Here is a 12,104-nt window from a genome sequence, read left to right as displayed (position 1 = left end):
CTCTCTCCTCTTGTGTGGAGAGGAAACCAATGGCTTGGAGACACTGGGGTTAAGAGATAATATCTCATAAAATGAAACCTAGATTTGAACCTCCTGGAAGATGATCCCAGCACTATTATTAATAAATATTTATAGCGTGCCACAGAAATGATAGACATCCTTGAAAAATCACTACTTAGGCCTTAATTCCTCAATGCAGAGAATAGTTAGAAGATTCAATTCATGTTCAAATTGAGGATTTGTTTTTTAATGGAAGACATAGAAATGCTTTCCATGCCAGGAGGGATACAACCAGAGAACACAGCTTTAAGGTAATTGGCAAAAGAACCAGAAGCACTTTTACACAACATGTTATTTATTGAATGGGTTACTTGACTGTGAGGAGGGGGATGCTGCGGGAGGTGGAATCCTTAGTCGATTTCAAAAGGAAATTGTTTAAATAGTTAAAAATGAAAAAAAAATTAGTGTTATGGGGAAAGACCAGAGATAAACTGCACAGCTCTTCCAAAGAACTGCTACGGGCATAAGGTGAATGGCTGCCTGCTGTGCTGAATGATTTTATCATTCCACCTGTTTCATCAATTTGCTGATGGCATCCCGCACCCCCAACCAAGCTTTTTCCTATGAGGATACAAGGATTGCCAGAACTCCAACTATCACACAACGGCTGGGAAACTCAGTCCACTGACACTGAAATAGAAAGCTAAAGCAAATGATGCCTGACAGTTATGTACTGAACCTTGGTTTCTTTATGTTTCTACTGCATGAATTATAAACTCATCTTAAAATAAGAGATCTCCTATGCTGTTACTCCAAAGGCTGAAGAGGAGGTCAGAATACATACAAAAGGGTTATATTCATGGAAAATTTACTGCTCTGGTTGAGGACAAAGGGCTGACAATTCATGGATACACAAAAAATGTAGCAGAGTCAAGAACACATAAAAAAAGATATAATAGCAAGATTTTTAATGTTAAGAATAATTGCACTGAGGGAGACAAATAAATCAAATGAAAAAGGAGAAACTTTACAAGATGTCCAAATAGATACTATTTCTAGATCGATTGATTTAATTCACAAACCTAATTAATCAATACATCTCTAGCTTAAGTATATTTATTGAAGGCTGTATGTATTTGTAGGTGCAACCAAACACAAACACACACGTATGTACATGCATCCTCCATTGGCTTTTCTGTTCCTGGGAAGGACAAGAAACGTGAGCAAGTCAGCTATGGTAGGAGTGGCAGATTTCCTTTCCTATAAAACATCAGTGAACCATTTGGATATTTACAACAAACTTTCATGGTACTTTCTCACCCTCACTACATCCAAATACTAGGCCATAAATTACTAGACTAATTGAATTCAACTTTACAACATATCATGGTGAGTTATGAACTTGCAACCACTAGTCATTTTCCTGTACATTATTAGTCACCACACTTCTACACCACGTAACCACTCCGACAGCCAGCATAAACTCTGAATAAACCGGTACTGAGTAACATCACACTGAGGTTAGCCAAGATGGGAAAAATCTGGGCAGTTCCTCATTGGAAACTTCTTCCTTTTGAAACATAGCCAAAATTAATGAAGATATTGTGCAGTGTTTAGTAACAAATAGAAAGAAAATCATTAATGAACCAAGCAAGCGAATGTTACTAATCAATGAGTAAAAGAAGTATGTTATAACAATGCATTCAGAGCATCCATGCTAAATTTCAGACCAATTCATTAATACTTTCCCAAGTGGACACAAAGATTCAATAGCTGATGCTTGGCTTCACTCATTCAAGTATGGACTTCCACTGACTAATCAGAACTAATCAGGGTGATATTTTCTTAGTTGAAGTTGACTGGTTCAGTACTTCAGCACACAATACAGAGAATATGAAACCTACTTGATTGTTTGATACCAGTATATTCCCAGAGATGCCAAGTCTCAATGTCCTTTTGTAACTTATTTTTATAAAAGTTACAAAAATGCAGCCTGCATTTCTTATATTGAGGCTGTAATGCTGTACAAGCTATCAGAGCTTGCCAAAAGCAACATCATGATCTGTGTGCATGGCTTAAGTGGAAATTGAAAGTTACATCTAATGATTCAGGACTTCACCACAGATTGTGTTATACTCACCACAATCAGGTAATCTAAAATTTATGTATTTACACACTGGTTTGGTAAACTAAGTTAATGGCATACTTAAATCATAAGCACTGCTTAGTTACATATAAATAACTACCCGTCACCCACTGCGTCTTCCTGAAGAAATTAACTTGCCTTTACTAGGAGAAGTTACCATAGCTTCTATCCTCACCTCTTAAACATAACGTTTACTGATTAAATTGACAATATATGCAGTACCACAGGCTGATTTACTTAATATGACACAGGAGGCCATTCAGCCATCTGATTATGCTAGGTTCCAGCAGAGCAACCCCATTTCCCCTCTTATCTCACTCATTCTCTTGCAAACCACCCACACTAGGAGTAATTTACCTTGATAATTAACCTACTAGCGCATCTTTTACATGTAGGAAGAAATGAGAACACCCAGAAAATCCCACATCAGAGGGAGAAAGCGCCAACTCCACATTGACAGCACCTTAAGAGTAGGATGAACCTAAATGTTGCAGCACTCTACCACCCTTTGCCACAAGACTGCACGGCAAGTCATACCTTCAATTCACTTGTTGCTAGTGTTAGGAATAAATGCTGCTCCAAAACTGTCATGATCACTAAATTGGCACTGGAGAGGTTGCTAAGAAATCTGTACTCAACTGCACTGGATGCACTAAGAATAATGCAGAAAATACCGCAATCTGGAGGATTAAGACCAGTTTTCCTTAAGGTTCATGTCTGGCAGTTGAAGTGAAATGGTCATTTAAAAGTAAATCTAACTTGGATTTTTCTTCACTAATCAATCGTGTTTTAATAACTCTGGAGCTACAGTGCCTCAATGTTATGCCAACACATCTGGTTTGCTTCTCCTGATGTCTTAAAGCTGACCATTTGTGCATTTTTTGCTTTCAATGATGCGACTAACTACAACGTGTACAGACAGGAACTAGATGGACTGAAACTAGGACCTTTGATGCAACGATAATTATGGCAAGTTGATTTCAGAATGAAATGAAGTTCATTCAAAAAAGTTTGTCTGTCAAAAAATAAGTAATACCCAAGGGGAGGAATTAAATTACTTGACTCAACTATACAAGTTCAGGCAAGGCAGTTTCATTTTCATAAACAACCATGATATATTTGTCACAGGCAGGCAGCTTTCCCTGTCATCATTACACATTGAGCTAGGATGACGTATGTGAATTTTAACAGTGACTGCTCCATTTAAAGAGCCATGCTCAAATAATCTTTTTGCAAAAATGGGCAATAACTTGCTCTTGTCCATTTAAAAATTTGGCGTTTGTATTTTTAATCAGTGAGCAACACCTTTTTGCCCATTTTCTTTTAACCTCTACCTAACTTGTATCCTTCTTCCATGTACAAAAACCTAATTTCAGGGCCCTGTGCTATGCTTCAAATAAACCAACAAAACCATGCAGTTTTCTATTATGTCAGAATTCCTGGAAGTTTGTAGTCATAACAAACATTTGATACAAAATAGTTTCATCAACTCAGTCACTTTAGAAAGCTTCTCAGTATTACAAGGCCTCTTCCTCTCTCCGCCCCCGCCTACTGACTACATTCTGTAACATGGGATGGTGCCATTTCGGTATTACAGTAATAACGAAAAAGAAACTACAGAACTTCAATTAACATCCAAAAATAAGCTGCGAGCAAAATGTCAAATATTAATTAAACTTCTAATTCTAAGAGTGTGTGTGTGTGTGTGTGTGTGTGTGTGTGTGTGGTGAAACAGTGACATTGAGACAACAAATAAAACTACAAGACCAAAGTCCTCTCTACTTTGCACCAAGGAATGTAGTTATGTTTTCAGAAAACTGCATTACCTGAACAGAGTAAATGAAGTAAGAGTAAATATTCCTGATGGATTGAAAGAAAAGGCTCTCTCAACCTGCACATTTAATGCAGATATTAATAGCTTTGTGGTTTTCAAGTACAGCAAGGTAAGAAAAAAATCATTACTTCATATAATGCTGGCATTAACCAACTTGCTACATGCCTCCTTCCTTAAACACCCGCCCATGAAAAAATAAATCAATCCATTTCTTCTACATTTTCAGATCTGTAAGATGATTTGGCACTACCCCTGCTCAGGTCATCTACTGCCAAAATTCACATCCTTAGTTATTCCAAGACTTGATTATTTTCTTGCACTCCAGGTCAGCCTACTTCATTCTATCCTTCGTAAATACCAGATCATTCAAAACTCTGCAGATCATGACCTTACTCACTCCAAATCCTTCTCTCACTACTCGTAAATTACTGCATCACACAGATAAGCAACACATGGATTTTAAAATTTTCACCCTTGTTTTAAAATCTCTCAGTAGTCTCACCACCAACTTCCCTTACCCCGGTAACCTCTACAACACTTTGAGAATTTATGATCCTCCAATTCTATTTTATCATTACCAAATATAATCATTTCACTGTCAAGCTTCAAGCTGTAATTTCCCTGCCCAAACAACATGCCTCTTATCTCCTTTTTAATTTCTTTTGAAAAACCAACCTCTTTGTCCATCTGCCCTCATGATTTGATGTCACATATTGTTTGATAATATTTGTGCAAAGTGCCTTGGGATTTTCTGCAACATTAAAGCTTTACTACAAATACAAAATTGTTTAATTGTGAAGAAACCAAGGAGGCTCATGTCCAATTGTATTTGGATTTTTAATTAGTTGGTTAAGCTTTACCAGCAATTTGCTTTCTTATAACTCTTCAGACAAATGAATAGAAATGTTCTTGGTGCGTGCTTATGTTGGATTCCTTTTATTCAGGACCAAAATGAAAATATTGAATTGCTGAATGGCAATTACTCTTACTGTTAATGGATACGACACTGACAGCGGGAACCACAAGAGCATGAAATGGCCATTAATAACTTAACACTGTCCACAATTACTGGACGCAATAACTCCTTCAAATTACTTGCCTTGATAATTCCAACAAAAAGTTGAAAGCTTTAATTTTCAAAATGGTCAAAAACCTAAAGAAGAATTATACATGCTCTGGAAACAACGCAACAAAGTCCACTAGATTGATTCTTGGATGAAAGTTGTTTTATGAGAAAAGAGCAAGTAGATTGGGCCTGTACCCTCCAGAGTTTACAAGAATGAAAGGTGTTCTTAATTAAATATAAAAAATTCTGACAGTACTTGACAGGATGGATGCAATGAAAAAGCCTTCTCTGGAATTGACGAGCTCTGTCTCAGGATGAGTGGTTCCCCTATTTAAGGAGGAATTTCTTCTCTCTAGAGGATTGTGAACCTTCGAAATTCTCTGCCCAGAGAATAGACAAGGCGATACGAAGCTATTCAAGGCAAGGATAGATTGATTTTTATTCTATAGGGGAATCAAGAGTTATGGGGATGAAGCAGGAAAGAGGAATTAAAGGCAACGATCAAATCACCCATGATCTTAGTGCAGCAGAGTAGGGTTCATGTAACAATCCATAAATCTGACCTTTTAAAAATATCCATTGCCAATTGGAAAGGTTAATTTTAATAAAGCATGGTCAAGTAGCAAACATATTTGGAAGAATGCTCAATACTCCTGGATTTTATTTGGGGTGGGGTTCTGTTTGTACTAGAACTATTGTTCACAGAATATAAAATTAAATTCTCCATGACCCTCGTGAAGTCCTGTTGGAGTATTGGGACTCTTCTCTCCCCTTCCATCAGGCAGAAGATACAGAAGTTTGAAAACACGCACCACCAGGCTCAAGCTCAGCTTCTATCCCGCTGTTATGACTCCTGAACAGACCTTTTGTACATTAAAGACGATCTCACAATCTACCTCATCATGGTCCTTGCACCTTATTGTCTACCTACACTGCACTCTCTGTAACTGTAACACTATATTCTGCATTCGGTTATTACTTTTCCCGTGTACTCCCTTGATGTACCTATGTTTTGAAATGATCTGTATGGACGGCTCACAAAACTGTTTTTCACTGTATCTCAGTACATGTGACAATAATAAACCAATTCCAATTTCATTCACTTTACATCGATCCCTGTGAAGAGACAAGGCCAAGCTACAGAAAAATGGGAAAAGAACATATACATTCACCTGTATTTTCTGCAGTTGTAATACAATGTAATATCTGCCACAAAGAAGCTGCAACCAAACAGCTTATGCTGGACATCGTAGTTTGTTCTTATCCAATGGAAACTTAGGCAACAAAGTTAACAATAAGAAAACCAACTTACTCTGGATAAATGCCTGATTAAGTACTATGTGGACAATAACTGCTAAAAATGGACGTGCAGTATTAATAGACTGGTTACAATCACAATTGAGGTGTTGCCAACAGGCTAATCAAATACACCGCTGGATTTTCACAAAGAGCTTTTGCTTATCATGTGAGCACACAGATTTAACTAACAAACCTCAACATTTCCAGATGTGTGATTTTCAAGTGGAGAGTTGCAGCTCCAGGATGCTACGCTCTCACTTTCATTTACCTGACATACAATAAGATATCCATTGGAGAGTGTAATGTTGTACATCAAACTCACCGGGTAGAAAGAAAAAGCCTGCAACCAGTTATGAAAAATTCTAGGCATTTCTTTTGCATCTTCTCGATCAGGTAGGTGCCAGAGATCAAAGCGGCCCACGACACACCTGAAGCTAATTAATTAGCGACCAGCTGTTGGAAGGGATTTGTGTGGCACGCAGAAAGAAAATGAGAGGAAAACAATTTTTTCCCCTCACACTTCTTGGGGGGTGGGGGGGGGTGTTCTCTGAACATCCAAAGAAAATTAGTTCTTGAGAAACAAAGGACTGCAGATGCTGAAATCTAGATGAAAAACACAATGATGCTGGAGGAACTCAGCAGGCCAGGCAGCATCCGCGGAGAAAGGCAGGCTATCAGCATTTCGGGTCAGGACCCTTCTTCAGGTGGGAAGATAGGAAAAGGGGCAGCCCAATATATAGGAGGGGAAACAGAGCAGTGATAGGTGGACAAAAGAGGGGAGGCAGGGTGGGCACAAGGTGGTGATAGGTAGATGCAGGTAGGAGACAGTGATAGGCGGGTGCGGGGGAGGAGAGGAGAGCAGATCCATCAGGGGATGGGTCAAAGGTAAGGAGAGAGAAATAAAAAGTGGGGTAGAAAAAAAGAGATAGGCTATGAAAGGGAAGAAAAGAGGCATGGTGGGGTGGGGAGAAGGGGTGTGGGATGACTTAAGGTGGGAGAATTCAATGTTTATGCCATTAGGCTGCAAGGTTCCAAGATGGAAAATGAGGTGCTGTTCTTCCAGTTTGTGCTTGGAATTCTCCTGGCAGTGGAGGAGGCCGAGAACTGACATATCAGTGATAGTGTGGGAGGGGGAGTTGAAGTGACTGGCAAAGGGGAGATGCAGATCGCGGTTACGGACAGAGCGTAGGTGTTCTGTGAAACGGTCACCTAGTCTGCGTTAGTTCTTATCTAATTAATACTGCAGTATCAGGATTACTATACTGTTACCAAGGCACATTATTGACCCTTAGCATAACACTACTAGAGTTATAGAGTTGAGGCCTGAATTATAGTCAGTCGCCTCCGTTGAGCCAACTATGTTGTTTGCATGCCTGACACCAAAATGCCAAAGCAGACACATTATTGCAAGCTCTGTCATAGGAAGAGATTATGTGGTCAGAGGAAAGGATTCAAGGATAAATTCAATTGGAAAAATACAACATCCCTGTTGATTCTTGGCAATCTGTTTGACTGCCCAAAGTGCAGAAAAAGCACTCTAGATGGTATTGAGAACCTCAAGTCTGTACGTTAGCACATAGGAGCCCAGTGAAAATGGCATAAGGAGCACATCAACCCAGTACCCTCACCCCTGCTCTATCAGGTATCTCCAGCCACATTTGTGGAAGAGGCTGTTTCTCCAAACGGTCTCATTAATCATGTCAGAACCCACAGCAACAGCGTGGAGGCAGTCATCCTAGTTCTGGAGGAGTGCCTAAAAGGAAGACTCCAGCTTCTTACTCTGATCAAACCCAATAATGACATTCTACGTAATTCTACGTAATGACATCACTCAGCCTGACTGCAAACTCCAGCACAGTTGGCAGTATTGTTCTCATCCAACATCTCCCTACCACTGATATAACTGGATACTTAGCTAGTATCATTCCTCCCCAAAATAAAAACAGAAAATTCTGGAAAAACTCAGCAATTAAAGCAGCATCTGTGGAAAGACAAATGGTTTCATTTCAGCACCAGGATAGCAGAGAAAGTAGGGGAAGAACAAAGGGAATTTCTCCAGTAGGATGAAATGATGTGGCAGTTAAGGGGGAGTTAAGGTCAGATTCTTCGTTTGTATAACATGTTGCTAATGTTGTATAGTCTGGCCTGCTGGGACATGTCCAGCAAAATAAAAGGATGGCAGACAAAAATGGCCAATTCACATAAAGAAAGAGCAAGTTATTTAAAGTTGAAGAATTCAAGAGGGATATCTCCTCCTGCCTTTCCTTCTAACCCCATCTCTCCCCAGCTTCACCCCCCCCCCCATTGCATTTTCACCATCCCTTCTGATCTTCCCCTCTCTGATTCCGAATGATCAGTTTTCAGCAGAGGCTTCAACTTCATCTCATGTCCCCATCTCAACATTGAATTAAAAGAGTTAATATGAAGCAATTTTATGCCAATAATCTTTTACTACATGGCCAAATATAATTAAGTAATCAAATTCACCACTGGCTTTCAACTAAGAGCTTTTGCTTATCATGTGAGCTAAGACACCTCAACATTTCCAGAACATGTATGCTGATACATATATGCTGCACGATCAAAATTAATAATTCTATGTGACATACTTATAGATGATTGGTCAGCTTTTTAAAGATTTTCTCTCTTTTTCTGTCTCTCCCTAATTTGCTCTCGGTTTTCTACACTGTTAAATATGTTTTGACTGGTCAAGTGATCCAGGCCTTCAGTCAGATCTATTTTATAAAGTTCATTACAGTTGCTGGAAGTGTCTCTTCTCTGGTTTTCTTTCTATGTTAGAAAATACATGGCTATCTATTAAATGCCTTTTGTAAGGGGAGAGAGGGCTTTAACAAAAAACAACTTTAATGAAAGCTTACCTCTTCATGGCAAGGGAAGGACAAAGATCATTACAGTGCCATGCTTTTTACTGTTCAATTTAATTCTAATTGACATAACAGCTGCTCATAATTAAATAACTCCTGCAAGACCTAACTTGAATTCATTTTTCTCCTGTGTGCATTTTACACACACAGTTAATCTTGAACAAATTCTGCCAATCATATTACAGAAGAAGCACAAGAGCACACTGCCTGTTTTAGCAGAACATGTAACAAAGTAAATAATATAAAGGAAATAGCCTCACCATTCTTTAAAAAATCTGGGTTAGGAATGGAGCACACTAACAGGCTATTCCAACAAAGCACAGACTCTCATTGGTCTAAGCCCAGAGCAGTTTCTGTTCTCTTTCACCCCTCTCCACTTTAATGGAAAAGTTTACTAGCACACTTTTACACCCATAAGCCATTCTGACGTCAATTACTGCAGCTGATTCAACTGAAAATTTTCAGTATGACAACTAAGAAATAGATATCATCACAAGCTGCACATTAACAATGAACTTTAGAGCTAAAATACAGTAGTCCAAATAGAAATAAATGGTAAAGCTCATTGCTTTCATACACATTTAGAGCAATCTGATCACCAATATAATTATTGGCAGTTAAATAAAGTGACAATTTCAATAACGGCATCAAGACTTAAAATACAGAAAAACGGAACCTCCAAAATACAAATGAAAAATAGAAAATGATGGTGATATGTAGCAAGTCCTTCCGTAAATGAAAAGTAACGACAGGTTAGCATTCTGGGTGGAGACCTTTTAGTTTTGATAAACAAGCTCCACCCAAAGTCGCCTGTTTTTTAGATGCTGTTTTTATTTTGTGTATGAAGAGTCATACAGTAGGCGCCATGGATGGGAAATAGCTTATACGTAGGTCAGTATAGTTACATACCACTAAATACATCAATTGTAAACTGATTTTGGGGGGAAAAAAAACTTTATTTGTGCCAGGTTTGCACAGGTTAATTTCTGTTGTTACTTTCTTGAGTTGGAATACTTGCTATAAACCCGATACAGGGTAATGAAAAGAAAATCAGAATCAGCCATACATACTCTTATGAAGGACCAACTGTGTATCGTCAAGAAATATACACATCAAACAGCTGATATGAACTGGCAACACAAGAAAAATGTTGAATGCTTTGATTAGAGTGTTTGAAAAACAATAGAAATTTGGAGGGAAAAACGATAGTATGAGAATATTTTGCATTAAAAAAAATTATACACCTACAGTTGACTTGCAAACATCTGCATTAATTTACAAGCGTAGTATCACTAAATTATTGCAAATTCCAGCTTCCTTCAATGCACATTCCCTCCACCACAATGTGGCTGCACTGTATACATGCACTGCAGCAACAAGTCATGGCTTCTTCAGTGGGACTTCCAAAACTTGTAGATTCCCCCACCATGGACAAGGGAAAACCTACCACCTGCTAGTTTCTCTCTTCATGACACAATGTCACTGTCAAATTCAGCAACTCCTACCTAATAGCATATGGAGTAACTTCACCATACAGTGCAAAAGCTCAAGTGAACAACTCACAACCAGCTATAGGTTACAGGAGGAAATAAATGTTTACGTTAGTGGCTTTGAGACACTGAGATTTACCAACATTACCCAGTCTCTAACCATTTAAAAAAATACGCTGCTTTTTGTGTTGTCCACCAAAGTGAACTACAACACATTTGTCCACATTATATTCCATCTGCCATGCTCTCATTCACTCACTCAAAGTCCCCCTGAAGTCTCCTTACATTTTCCTTCTTACTCACAATCCCACCTTGTTTAGTATCATCAGCAAACTTGCAAACATGACAATTAGTCCCCTCAGATAAATTATTGATACAGATTGTGAATAGCCCTAGCACTGATCCTTGTGGTGCCCAACTAGTCAAAGTCTGCAAATCTGACCAAGATCCATTTAGTCCATTTCTTGGCTTTCTGTCCAAGAACCAATTCTCAATGCATGTCAGTATATTACCAACAGTTCTGTTTGCTCTAACTTTGTCGACCAACCTTCTGTGTCGGACTTTATCAAAAGCCTTCTGAAAATCCAAATACACCACATCCACTGATTTTCCTCATCTATCCTACCTGTCACATCCTCAAAGAACTCCAGTAGATTAGTCAAGCATTATTTTTCCAACATAAATCCATTCTGACTCTGCTCTATTACAATTTTCAATATTCTGTTATGATATCCTTCATTACAAGTTACAGCATTTTCCCTCCTACTTATATCAGATTAACAGAGCAGTAGTTATTTGCTTTTCCTCTCCCTCCCTTCTTAAATAGTGGGGTCACATTTACTACCCTCCAGTCCAAAGGAACAATTCCAAAATCTGTAGAATTTTTGAAGATGATAACCAGACAATCCACTATTTCAAAACTCTGGGATGTATATCACGTTCATGCGTTCTTTGGATTTATCAGTTTCGGCTCAGCAACTTCTCTGGTACTTTTTTTTTGACATACTGATTTCTTTCCATTCCTCATTCTTGCTAGACTCTTCAAAGTTTACTTCTTTACGTTTCTGGCAGTAATTGTTTAATTCCTCTGCATGTCTTTATTTGCCATAACAGATTCACCAAGCCATAAGGGAGCCACACTTGCCTTTACTAGCTTTACCTACACTAGGAAAAAGAGCAAGAGAGACCATTTGTCACGTCACGAGAAAGTAAAAGACTTAAATGAGTGCAAGTACGTCAAAGATAGAGAACCAGAAGTACAACTTGCTTGCAGCAATCAAGGACATTATAAAGCAGGAAAGCAGATGTTTGAGGATTATCAAAAATGATACTAAAAGTATTATTGTATCAGGAAGGAGGAAGTGCTAGAAATATGTGAGCACAT

At 38.5% G+C, this 12,104-nt stretch overlaps 1 protein-coding gene across 3 annotated transcripts in view; it reads right to left on the bottom strand.

Moving 5' to 3' along the window:
- Nucleotides 1-12,104, bottom strand: part of LOC127584074 (CTD small phosphatase-like protein 2) — a 70,568-nt gene that overhangs the window by 46,886 nt on the left and 11,578 nt on the right. The gene's annotated exons all lie outside the window — the stretch shown is intronic.

The sequence above is a fragment of the Pristis pectinata genome, chromosome 28 (genome assembly GCF_009764475.1).
Source record: "Pristis pectinata isolate sPriPec2 chromosome 28, sPriPec2.1.pri, whole genome shotgun sequence".
Taxonomy (NCBI): domain Eukaryota; kingdom Metazoa; phylum Chordata; class Chondrichthyes; order Rhinopristiformes; family Pristidae; genus Pristis; species Pristis pectinata.
Note: the sequence above shows the minus strand (reverse complement) of the source record. Positions and strands in the feature narration are given on the sequence as shown.